The sequence below is a fragment of the Puma concolor genome, chromosome D2, assembly GCF_028749965.1.
Source record: "Puma concolor isolate L17-30 chromosome D2, mPumCon1.1.hap2, whole genome shotgun sequence".
NCBI lineage: Eukaryota > Metazoa > Chordata > Mammalia > Carnivora > Felidae > Puma > Puma concolor.
The window spans coordinates 44,250,695-44,263,875 of NC_141677.1; the positions used below are offsets into that span (position 1 = coordinate 44,250,695).

The 13,181-nt window shown below is 40.9% G+C and overlaps 1 long non-coding RNA gene across 2 annotated transcripts in view; it reads left to right on the forward strand.

Annotated features, from left to right (window-relative positions):
• LOC147576028 (uncharacterized) overlaps window positions 1–13,181 on the forward strand; it is a 149,647-nt gene that overhangs the window by 88,900 nt on the left and 47,566 nt on the right. The window lies entirely within an intron of this gene.

Here is a 13,181-nt window from a genome sequence, read left to right on the forward strand (position 1 = left end):
CTGGGTATATTTTCAAGAAGAGGTAACCAGATTTGCTGAGAGGTTGGGTGTGGAAAGTGAGAGAAACACAGAAGTTAAGGATGAGACTACGATGTGGGCCTGACCTACTTACAGGACGAAATTGCCATTGGTTGTACTGGTAAAGGGTCTGGAAAGATCAGGACTTCAGTGGTACTTGCTAACTTTGACCTGCTTAGCCATCCATGCAGTGAGGCCTAGGCCACTAGGCCAATTGCAGATGTCAGTCTGGAAATCAGAGAGATCTAGGCTGGGGCTGGAAATAGGGGCGTCGTTAGTGTAATGATAGTATCTAAATCCATGGTCCTGAGAACATTAATGGAGGTGTGTAGACAAAAAAGAGAGGGTCAAGTAAAATGAAGACTGAGAATTGACCATTGTTCTTAGCAACCTGGAGGTCATGGTGACTTGGACAAAAGTGATGGGGGTGGAGAGCCAGATTGCAGCGGATCCAAAAGAGAATTGGAGGAAAGAAATTGGAAATAGCAAGTCAATACAATTATTGTTATTAGTTTGTTGTAAAGGGCGAGTAGAGAAATAGGACAGTAGCTGGAAGGAGAAGCTGAGTAAAGGAAGTTATTTAATTTTTTAAATATGGGAGATATAACATCACATTTGTGAATAATTTATTAGCAAGAGATGATGATACAGAAGAGGAGGAGAATTGTTTAGCTGCATTTGTGAGTAGGTGAGCAGGGTGGGACCGAGTGTGCGAGCAAAAGAGCTAGCTAGGTAGGAGTGGGAGCAGTTTCAGTGCCAGCAGGGCTCTGATTCTGGGCCCGCACGCGCCGGTCTGGGAGTTATTAAGGTGGCTTCTGATTGCTTCTGTTAGCTGCAGGAAGTACTGGAGGAGAGTATACAAAGCATGACGTTGGCTAAATCTGCAGACACTTACTCTCTGTCAGTGAGCTGTGGTCGGACTAGATCTGATCTCCGATGCTATAAAAGCAGTGGATGGGGTTGGTGAGTGTTGCTGTCCTTTGGTATCCAACACCACCTCGCCCATCGCCACCCAGGATCCTGTCACTGATGTGGGCCGTTGCATCCTAGGTACCCATCTCTGCATTATTCCTGATTTATGTATCCAGTCTGTAAATCCTGGAATGAGGGAGAGGGCTGTTATCTGGAAGGAGCTTCTGTGAATAACAGGCTTGTAAAGTTTTGAGGGTTTTGTTGTTGTTGTTGTTGCTGCTGTTGTTAATTAGTGGTTGCCCTAGAGTTTGTAATACGCATTTACAAGTAATCTAAATCCACTTGCAAATTACACTACTCCACAGGCAGTACGGTTATCTTGTAAGAGGTTTCCAAATTCCTTTCTCCTGTTCATGTCACTTATCCATAAGTTACTACCACCCAATGTACTGTTGCTCTTATTATTCTGAGCAAATTGTTATCTTTTAGATCAACTAAGAAGAAGAAAAATAAAAAGTTTTCTTTTACCTTCATTTATTCCTTTTCTAGTGCTCTTCCTTTCTCTGTGTAGACCTGAGTTTCTGACCTCTGTCATTTTCCTTCCTTCTGAAGAATTTGTTTTAAAACTTAACAGGTTTACTGGTGATGATTCCCTCAATTTTTGTCTGAGAAAAGTATTCCTCCTTCGCTTTTGGAATTCACTTCAGGATACAGAGTTCCAGCTTGGTGTTTTTCTTTCAACACTAAAAACTTCCCTCCACTCTTTTGTTTGTGTGGTTTATGAGGAAGATCCCATGTAATGCTTATCCTTGTTGCTGTGTAGGCTAGGTGTCCCCCGAACCCCGACTTCTTCCCAGATTTTCCCTTTGGCTTTGATTTTCTACATTTTGAATATGATATATGTAGGTGTTGATTTTTTTTTTTTTTTTGTATTTATTATGTTTCATGTGCTCTGAACATGTGGATCTGTGGTTTGGTTTCTGTCACTAGTTTTGGAAAATTCTTGGCCATTATGTCTTCAAATAGTTCTTCTGTCTTTTCCTTCTTTCCTTCCTTCCTCCCTCCCTCCATCCCTCCTTCCCTCCCTCCCTCCCTCCCTCCCTCCCTCCCTCCCTCTCCTTTCCTCCCTTCTTCCCTTCCTCCCTCCCTCCCTCCCTTCCTTCCTTCCTTCCTTCCTTCCTTCCTTCCTTCCTTCCTTCCTTCCTCTTTTTCTTTCTTCTTTCTTTCTTTCTTTCTTTCTTTCTTTCTTTCTTGTATTCCTACTATATACATATTACATCTTTTGTACTTGCCTATGGTATTGGATAGTCTGTTCTCTTTTCTCTCTTTCTCTCTCTTTTTTTTCAGTCTGGGAAGTTTCTGTTGACATATCTTCAGGCTCACTTCACTGGTGCTTTTCTTGGCTGTGTCCATGCTACTGATGAGCCCATCAGAGGCATTTTTCATTTCTGTTCCAGTGGTTTTGATTTCTAGCCCTTCCTTTCAGTTCTTCCTTACAGTTTCCATCTCTCAGCTTACATTACCCCATGTTCTTAACATGTTACCCAATTTTTTTCCATTAGATGTCCTAGCATATTAATCAATAATCCTTTTAAATTCCTAATCTGATAATTCCAAAATATCTACCACACATGAGTCTCATTCTGATGCTTGGTTTGCATCTTCAGATTATTTTTTTTAACTTTATGTATTTTTTTGGCTTTGTAGAATGCCTTGTCATTTTTCTTTTTGGAAGCTTAGCATGTTGTATTGGGAAGAGGAAATGAGGTAAATACACTATTAGTATGAAGTTTTATGTTTCTCTGGCTAGGAGATAGACTGTTTGTTTACTATATGCTGTAGTTTTAAATGTCTGAGGCTTAAGTCTCTTCTCTAGTGTTCTTGTCTGTGTCCCCTGGTTGTTTTTGAGTTTCCCTAGGTAGTCCTTCTGGAACAGAGCCTGAGTCTTGTAGTTCTCAGCTGGAATCTCCTGCGATAGAGGGGCGCTGGTGATGTGTGGTACGGTGTGGGGGAAGAGGAGGCCTTCTATTTTCTAGGATAAAGTCTCAGTATTTTGATGGTCTTGTGTTACTATGCTATGACTTTTACAAGTGCATTTCTAATCCCTTCTTTCTTCCCTTGGGTGACACAGGAAGGCCAGAGGTGGCAGGAAGTTGGGTACTTCCCTTCCTACTTGCTGATTAGGTTTGGGTAAACCCCATGTTGGTTAGGGTTTGCTAAAATGGTCTCTCTTGAGGGCAGACCTTTGTTAATGAGAACAGGAAGCTCTGGGTACCTTTTGAAATGCTTACTTTTCCCTCCTTCTGTTGGAAGCATGAGGAGCTATTTCTCTGATTTTTCATCCTGATAACCTGATAGGGTTCCTGGAATTAAAATTCATGAAGCACCCACCCCATCTCCCAAAAGAAGGGCCCCTAGGAGATTTTATCTCTCAAGCTAGTCTACATGAGGCCTCCAGAATTACCTTTTAAGTGTAAATTACCTTTTAAGTGTTCCCACCAGGCACTGACTGTGGCTTTTGCTTCTGGTAAGCATTCCTTCTTTGTATTTACCCATCTCTCCAGATTTGGGGCAGTCTACCCCATGCCCTGCATTTTCTGATGAGTCTAAGAAGAGTTGCTGATTTCCGGTTTGTTCAAACTTTTTCTTGTGAGGAGAGGAGCAACATCTTCCAGGCTCTTCACTGTATATTGGACTGGAGACTGGAGTCCAAAGACTTTTCAATGGGAGATGATTCATGCCAAGATACCTTAAGCACAAAAGAAAGAAAAGAAGTCAATACCAATTCACTAATTAAAAAAGAGAAGGGGGCACGTGGGAGGCTCCGTCAGTTAAGTCTCCAGCTCTTGGTTTTGGCTCAGGTCATGATCTCACATTTTGTGAGATTGAGCCCCATGTTGGGCTCTGTGCTGACAGTGTGCAGCCTGCTTGGGATTCTCTCTCTCTCTCTCTCTCTCTCTCTCTCTCAATCTCTCCCTTTCAGAATCTCTCCTTCTCTCTCTGCCCCTCCCCTGCTCCTGCTCCCCTTCAATATAAATAAATAAACTTAAAAAAAGAGAGAGAGAAAAAGACGGTCAGTGGGATGATGAGAAGAGGGAAATAAGGCGAAGACATTATCAGATTCTGATGATGGTTTATGATTATATTTTGACCTAAGTAAAGAATATTTCTTCTCCTCTTCTCCTTTCCCCCTTGTCCCTTCCTTCCCTTTCCTTTCACCTTTCTTTTCCTTCCTTCTCCTTTTCTTCCTTTGTGTTAAGAGTGTGAGAGATTTCTGGTATAGCTTCAGGCATGTCAGCCCTTGGTATTTCTCTTAGTGGGAAGGCAGCTTCTCCCCATTCAGGCTGGTGCTGCTGGCACGTCAGACAGAATGTTGGGATCACCTCGATGTTCACATGGGAGCCTGTCCTGCGTAGTGATTTAGGAGGACTGTTTCATGATCTTTACTGTACATTTTATTTTTGTGAAGAGCAGGGCAGCATAGGATTTCTTGGGTCTCTTGAATTGTCTCTAGAGGTCCCTACTTGAGCCCTCCAGTGGGGATCATTTACTCACTTACCAACTGTCGAAGATAACTGTTCTAGGGGGCTGGTTGGAAGCTACCAAGTTTCCTCTCCATCCACCATGTCAGAGTTTACGGAGGTGCTTTCCACTGGTTTTATATGCTTTGATTATTCTCTTGTGAACCATTTTAGTTCCCTAATTTTCATGAGGCTTTAGTTGTGGATAGAGTGAACCTCTAAGCACTTCTTCTTGGCTTCCATGTGAGGAGTTATCAGGAGCAACTGCTCCAGCTGAGAGAGTCAGCAAAAGTCCAGGCTTTTGAAATAGCAATCTCAGGACCATCCATATGTGGAGCCTGGCCCAGTGCTGGATAACAGATGAAGCCATAACAGTTTGTCCAATGACTATAGATGTGTGCCTTATCAAATGGGTGATGCTGTTAACATGGAAGCATTAGAATCTCAGTTATTGGGGGTAACTTTTGTGGGAGCTATAAACCTAAAAAAGTTAGGGAATTGTTATATGACACTTGGACATCCAGAAATCCCAAGAATCTTATTAAAAGGCCAGGACTGACTGTCCTTTCAGTCAGCCCCAGTCTAGCCTGTTTGCTGAGAGTTTCAAGACATTTTTAAATGCAGTACAAAGCATGAAAGAGCCTTTAGAAAACAGTGAAAAGTGAGGACAAGGCATTGACCTTGGGTGAAGAGAACAGTGGTTGATATGTCTTGCAAAGGAGTATAATAAGAAGGGTGCCTGGTGGCTCAGTCGGTTGGGTGTCCAACTTTGGCTCAGGTCATGGTCTTGCAGTTCATGAGTTTGAGCCCTGCATCGGGCTCTGTGCTCACTGCTCAGAACCTGGAGCCTGCTTCAGATTCTGTCTCCCTCTCTCACTTCCCCTTCCCTACTCGCACTCTTTCTCTCAAAAATAGACAAACATTAAAAATACACACACACACACACACACACATATACACATATATACATATATATATGTATATACATATACATATATATACACATGTATATACACATATACATATATACACATATATGAAGGGCCAGGTGCTGCATTCTTGGCATAGCATGTATAAAGGTAGGCAAATCAGGTTTGTGAAGGGGGGCAAAAAAATGCCAGTACTGATGAAGTTGAACATCAGTTGGACTGGAGTCATCTTCAAGGGAAGGTAGCTCAAAGGGAAAAAGGAATGACTGTATAATCAGGCATCTATATCTATGTCTATATTCACATATATATCTCAGGCTTAATTGGCTTTAAAGAACATTGGCTTAGGAGCCAGGTGGCTAGGGATGGAAACCCAGTTCTGCAGCTTACTAGCTGTTTAAACTTGGTCAAGTTACTTAACCATTTTGTGCTTAGAGCTGTTATGAGAATGAAATAATTTCATAACTATAAAGCTCTTAGAATACTGGCTGGCATGTTGTCATGTTGTGAGCACTAATATGCTAGATACTAAGTATATGAGTCCTACATTACATAAGTGTGGATCACTCCCTCTGGATGATGATGTAAGTACGGGATACACATTGCATGTGTGTTGATGTAAAGTGTGATTCTGTCACTGAGGAGATTTTCAAAAGTGCAGGACCCAGCCAGAATACTTTATGTGGTTTAAACAAGACCTTTGATAGAGCCTCTTATGATTTTCCAATGGACAAAATTGAAAAATACCAGTTGGAGGCAGGATGGTAAGAGGACTGTGTTGACTGTCCACTCCACGTGGTTTATATTAACTGATTGAGGTCAACTTGGAGAAAGGTTTCCAAGGATTTTGTGCATCCTAGACCACAGCTATCCTGGGGTACACACTTTTTAGTGACTTTGGTGAAGATATAAAGGGCATTCTCATCAGAGCTATGCAGGATGTACAGTCATATAGATTGGATTAAAGCATTCTGATCCCCAAAGGTCTTATTCAGGTCAAGCCCTTTCTTGTTGTCTCTCTATAACTCGTACATCCTTTTTCTTTCATTCCTCTGCTATGCTGCTTGAGTATTCTTGTACACGCCATAGATTCCCACCTGTATACCCTTTCCTCATACCATCCTTTCTTCTCACACATCTGGAGCATGCTTTTTTTAGATGATCAGCCCTTCCTCTCGAGGGCACTTTCAAGGCTATCACGCTTTAATCAAAGCCCAGGTAACTGCCCGCAGCTCACGGAGGCTCAAGATAGACTCGGGGCTTTGTTGGCAATTCCTGGCTTTGTCTCAGATGCAGGATGGGAAAGGCACCTGCTCCCATGGACTCAGTTGACACATGTAGCTTTATTTCAAACCGTGCAAGATGCTGTCAGCCTCATTAAGGAAAGGGATCTTGCCGTGCTAGTGGGGACTTGCTTGTGTTCCAGTTTGGTCACGACACTTACCTCTGCATCATCTCCTGCATCAGCAGTGAGAAAGGGCACCTGGTTTATTAAATGGACTGCAGTAGGCAGGGAGCATATGAGATTGCTTTATATTCTCCCATGCTGCCTTTAAATCTGTTCTGCCAACTCTCCGTTCCCCACCACAGGATCATATCTAGGGAAGCCCTGCAGCCTTTCTCATCTGTTTCAGACATTAGAATAGTCTTGTCTTCAGATATTAACAGATTGAGACCAATTTAAATAAAAATCTCTTGCCCGTATACAAGAAAGCCTCTCCCCTGCCCCTGCTCAGGCTTGATCCTGTTCATTGATCAATGCTGGGTAAGGGGCCATGCCTGGTGTTTCACTCCTCACTAGCATTGCTCTCCCTCTCCCACTTTCACACTGCTTCTGAGTCCTCCCAGATTTGGGCATGGAAGAGGGAGTTATTCATTTATCCAACAAATAATCATTGTGTCCTTAATTTGTGCCAAGAACCGTTCTGGGATTTGGGTATAAACCAGTACAATTAGGTCCCTGCCTTCATTGAACTTACATTCAGCAGACAAGGCAAAATATAGTAATAAAAATATAATGCATCTGAGTATAATAGGGGCTGTGGGGAGAAGTAGAGCAGGAAAGGGGAATAAAGATTTCTGGGAATGGGGAATAAGGATTTCTGGGAATGGGTTTGCTACTTAAATTTTTTTTAATGTTTATTTATTTATTTTTTTTAATTTTTTTTTTCAACGTTTATTTATTTTTTTTGGGACAGAGAGAGACAGAGCATGAACGGGGGAGGGGCAGAGAGAGAGGGAGACACAGAATCGGAAACAGGCTCCAGGCTCCGAGCCATCAGCCCAGAGCCTGACGCGGGGCTCGAACTCACGGACCGCGAGATCGTGACCTGGCTGAAGTCGGACGCTTAACCGACTGCGCCACCCAGGCGCCCCTAATGTTTATTTATTTTTGAGAGGCAGAGCATGAGCAGGGCAGGGATGGGGGGGGGGGTGCACAGAATCTGAAGCAGGCTCCAGGTTCTGAGCTGTCAGCACAGAACCTGATGCGGGGCTCAAATTCATGAACCGTGAAGTCATGACCTGGGCTGAAGTCAGATGCTTAATCCACTGAGCCACCCAGGTGCCCTGGGTTTGCTATTTTTATAGGGAGCAGACATTGAAGGACTTTCTAGTAAGGTAACATTTGAGAAGAGATCTCAGGGAAGTAGGGGAGTAAGCTATGGGGAAATATGGAGAAGAACATCCAAGCAGAGGAGACCAATTATCCATGGAGCCCAAGGAGACCATTGTGGCTGGGGAAACCAGTGAGATGGAGAATAGTAGGTGTTGGGGCAGAGGCAATTGGAGGTGGGGGCAGTCATGTTAGGCTTGTTAGGTCATGGCAGGGATTTTAGCTTTTACTCCAGGTAGACTGGGAAGCCACTGGAGAGGTGTGTGTGGATGAAGGATGTGATCTGACTTAAATTTTAACAAGAACTCTGTGGCTGCTGGGTGAATAGACTGTAGAAAGTCAAAGTCAGAAGTAGGGAGACCAATTAGGGGGCGATTGCAGTAATCTAGGTGACATATGGTGGTGGTTTAGACTTGGGAGGCAAATGAGGAATGGTCCTATTCTGGATCCTCTGAAGGTAAATGCAACAGGATTTGTTTCTGGATAATATTTAGGATGACAAAGAAGGAAGGGGCTCTGGAGGACTCCACTGGTAACTGGGAGGATGGGTGTATCATTGACAGAAATGGGAAAGGCTGTAGGAGAAACAGGGCATGTTTGGGGGTTGATGGAAAACAGATGTTTGAGGTTTGTACTCACTAAGTCTGAGAAGTGGAGTTCAGGAATCTAGGCTGAAGGCTTGGATTTGGGTATTGTCACCATAGTTACTCAATACAAAGGAGCAGGAGGGAATCTGGACAGGGCCTGGCACTGTTGGGCATGAGTAATGTGCTGGATGTAAAGAAGAGGAGGGACAGGGAAAGGTGATTGCCGGACTGTAGCAGCTCTAATGGCACCCTGAGGTTAGTGGTCATACATTTAAACAAAACTAGTCAGTGTGGTTTTACTTCTGCTGCATTCTGCAGCCTGAGTGAAGATTTTTCAAAACATAACTTTATGTTTTTTCAAAACGTAACTTTCTGGGTTCTTTGGAAACCCCGGCACAAAGACCTCTGATATACATCATCCCCTTTGTGACTCCTGGGATTCTTATATCTTGGTGGGCCATCCTCTTGTTCAGAATCCTTTCAAAGTGACTTGGGATTTTTCTTTTCTTTTTTCTTTTTTGCACTTGCCACAACCTCCCCTTGCCCCATGGGGGCGCTCACATTCTCTCGCCTGTGGATTGTCAAGATGTAGAGCCACTGTTGTCCTCTTTCCTCGCCCAACATTTGTTCAGACTTGTGCAGGTGAGAGTTGGCAAACTCTTTTCCACCCACACTAAAAGGGAGTACTCGTCACGTTCTTCCAAGAACTTTCTAGCCTCCACATTTCTGCAGCCCAGAAAGTCTCCAGCTAGAGAATAAGATAACTTGCTCTTCTCAAAAGTACAGCCTCTGATCTCTCTGTGTTTCCTTTTTAAAAACTTTTTATTTGGAAATCACTTAAAACCTAAAGAAAGACTGTTAGAATAAGAACGGTATAAAGGATACAGGTGCACTTTTTACCTCGTTCTATCTATTGTTCACTTTGTACCCCGTGTGCTGTAGCATTTGCGTGTTCTCTCTCTGTAGATGGTTAAAGAAACCTCTCTGTCTCTCCTTGAATAATTCAGTATATATTTCCAAAGAGTGAGGATATTCTCTTGTATAATTACAACACAGTACTCAGCTTCAGAAATTTGCGCTGATGTAATTACTTCATCCAATCTATTACCCCGAATAGTTGATCTAATCCCCTTGAAGGCATTTTCCCTTGAGTATAGGATCCAGTCCAGTATCAGGTGTTGCTTAGTTGTTATGCCTATTCATCATTCTTTAGAACATTTTAGGACATTGACATTTTTGAAGAATACATCCCTTCCTTTAAAAAAATAAAACCTTTTTGGGGCACCTGGGTGGCTCAGTTCCTTAAGCCTCCAACTTCAACTCAGGTCATGATCTCATGGTTTGTGAGTTTGAGCCCCACGTCAGGCTCTGTGCTGACAGCTTGACTGCTGGAGCCTGCTTCGGATTCTATATCCCCCTCTCTCTACCCCTCCCCCACCCATGCTCTGTCTCAAAAATTAATAAATGTTAAAAAATGATAAAAAACATTTTTTTGAATATTTCTATCACGCCAAAGAGAAGCTTTGTATCTATTAGGAGTTACTCCCCGTTTCCTAATCCCCCCAACTTCCGGTAACTCTTAATTTGCTTTCTGTCTCTATGGATTTACCTGTTATGAACATTGCACATACATGTAACCATATGGTATATGGCTTTCTTGGTCTGGCTTCTTTGATTTAGCGTCACTTTTTCAAGATTCATCCTTGTAGTATGTATCATTTTTTTAAATGGCTGGACGATGTGTCCTTGTAAGCATATACAACCCTTATTTATTCATACATCAGTTGATGGACATCTGAGTTGTTCTCAGTTTGTGGTTATCATGAATAATGCTGTTATGAACTTTCATGTGCAGGGTTTTTTTTTGTATGTGTGTGTGTGTGGATATATATTTTCATTTATCTTGGGTGATATCTAAAAGAATTGCGGGGTTTTATGGTAATTTTATGTTTAATTTTTCGAGGAGCTATCAAAATGTTTTCTAAAGTGACTGCCATTTCACACTACTGCTAGCAATGAATGAAAGTTCCAATTTACCCACAGACTTGCCAACACTTGTATTGTATGGTCTTTTGATTATATTCATCCTGAGGGTGTAAAGTGGTATCTTCTGGTTTTGATTCACGTTTCCTTAATGATTACTGACGTTGAGTATCTTTTCATGTGCTAATTGGCCACTTGCATGTTCTCTTTGGAATGATGTCTGTTCCAATTTTTTACCCATTTTAATTGGATTATTAGTCTTTTTATTGTTGAGTTACAAGTGTTTTTCTTTAATTTTTTAATGTTTTTATTTATTTTGAGGGAGAGACAGAGTGTGAGTGGGGGAGGGACAGAGAAAGAGGGAGACACAGAATCCGAAGCAGGCTCCAGGCTCTGAGCTGTCAGCACAGAGCCCGACATGGGGCTCGAACTCACGAACCGTGAGATCATGACTTGAGCCAAAGTTGGACACTTAACCAACTGAGCCACCCAGGTGCCCCAAGTTTTAAGCATTTTTTATACATTTTGGATACTAGACTTTTCTCAGATATATTTTGCACATGATCTTTTCCATTCTATGAGTTGTGTTTTCATTTCCTTTATGATATCTTTTGATGCACAAAAGTTATTAATTTCGATGAAGCTGAATTTATCTCATTTTTGTTTTGTTGCTTGTGCTTTTAGTGTCATATCTAAGAAACTGTTGCCTATTTCATGTTCATAAGTATATACCCCTATGTTTTAAGAGTTTTGTAGTTTTAGCTCTTTTAGGGTATTTTAAGGTAAATTTTGTTCATGATATGAGGTAGGGGTTCAATTTCATTCCTTTACATGTGGATTTCCAATAGTCTCAGTGCCATTTTTTTTTTTTTTGCAAAGACTATTCTTTCCCCATTGAATTTCCTTGATACATTCATCAAAAATCAATTGACTATAAATGTATTGGTTTATTTATGGACTCTCAATTCTATTCCAGCAATGTATATATTCTTATGCTAGAATCACGCAATCTTTATTACTTTAGCTTTGTAGTAAGTTTTGAAATTGGGAAAAGCAAGTTCTAGTTTTTGTCTTTCATTTTCAAGACCGTTTTACTCTTCTGGTTCCCTTGAATTTCACTATGAATCTTAGGATCAGTATGTCAATCTTTGCAAAAAAAGAGGCCGTAACATTTTGGTAGGAATTATATTGAATCTGTAGATGAATTTGGGGAGTACCATCATGTTAACAATGTTAGGTCTTCCATTTCATGAACACATATGTCTTTCCATTTATGTAGGTCTTTAATTTTTTGCAAATATGTTTTACCGATTTTAAGTTTCACCTTTTCTGTTTTTTGGTAAATTTAGTCTTCAGTATGTTATTCAATTTGATAGTGCTGTGATTTGAATTGTTTTCTTAATTTCATTTTGGTATTATTCATTGTTAGTGTATAGAAATTCAATGGATTTTTATATTGATCTTTTATCTTGCAACCTTACTAAACTCATTTATTAGTTCTAATAGCTTTTTGTCAATTCCTTAGGATTTTCTGTATGCAAGATAATACCATCTGAAAATAGAGATAATTTTACTTCTTCTTTTCCAAACTGGATACTTTTTTTTTTCCTTGACCAATTGCCCTGCCTAAAATCTCCATTGCAATGATGGATAGAAATGATGAAAGCAAATATACTTGTTTTGATCCTGACCTTTAGAAGCAAAGCTTTCAGGTTTTCACCTTTATGTATGTTAGCTCTGTGTGTGTGTGTGTGTGTGTGTGTGTGTGTGTGTGTGTGTGTGTGTATAAGCCCTTTGTCAGTTTAAAGAATTCTTTTCATAGTTTATTGTTTTTGTTTTTGTTTTTTGTAAGTCATGAAAGAGTACTAGGTTTTGTCAAATGCCTTTTTGGTGTCTATAGAGATAGTCTATTTTTTTTTGTCCTTATTGTATTAATATATTTTGATTGATTTTCATATATTATCTAATCTTGCAGACCTTGGATAAATCCAGGTTGTTCATGGTATATAATAATTTTAATGTGCTGTTGGTTCAGTTTGGAGTGTTTTGTTGAGGATTTTTGAATTTACATAAGGGATATTTGTCTGTAGTTTTGTTTGTTTGTTTTTTACTTATGTGTTTATCTGGTTTGGCATCAGGGTAATACTGGCCTCCTAGAATAAGATGGAAATTTTTCTTCCTCATCTGTGTTTTCAAAGAGTTTGTGAAAAGTTTATTTTTTAATTTAATTTTAATTTTATTATTTTTTATTTTTTTTTTTTGAGAGAGAGTGCGATCGGGAGAGAGGCAGAGACAGAGAGCGAGAGAGAGCGAGAGAGAGCGAGAGAGAGCGAGAGTGAGAGAGAGCGAGAGAGAGAGAGAGAGGGAGGGAGAGTCTCAACCATGCTGCACGCTCAGCATGGAGCCCGATGCAGAGTTTGATCCCATGACACAGGGATCAAGACCCAAGCTGAAATCAAGAGTCAGTTGCTCAATGAACTGAGCCACCCAGGCACCCCAGAAAGATTTATTTTAATTATTAAAAGTCTGGGAGAATTCATCAATGAAGCCATCTGGTCCTGGGCTTTTTCTTCATGGGATTTTTTTATTACTAATGTTTTTATATTAGGTATATGTA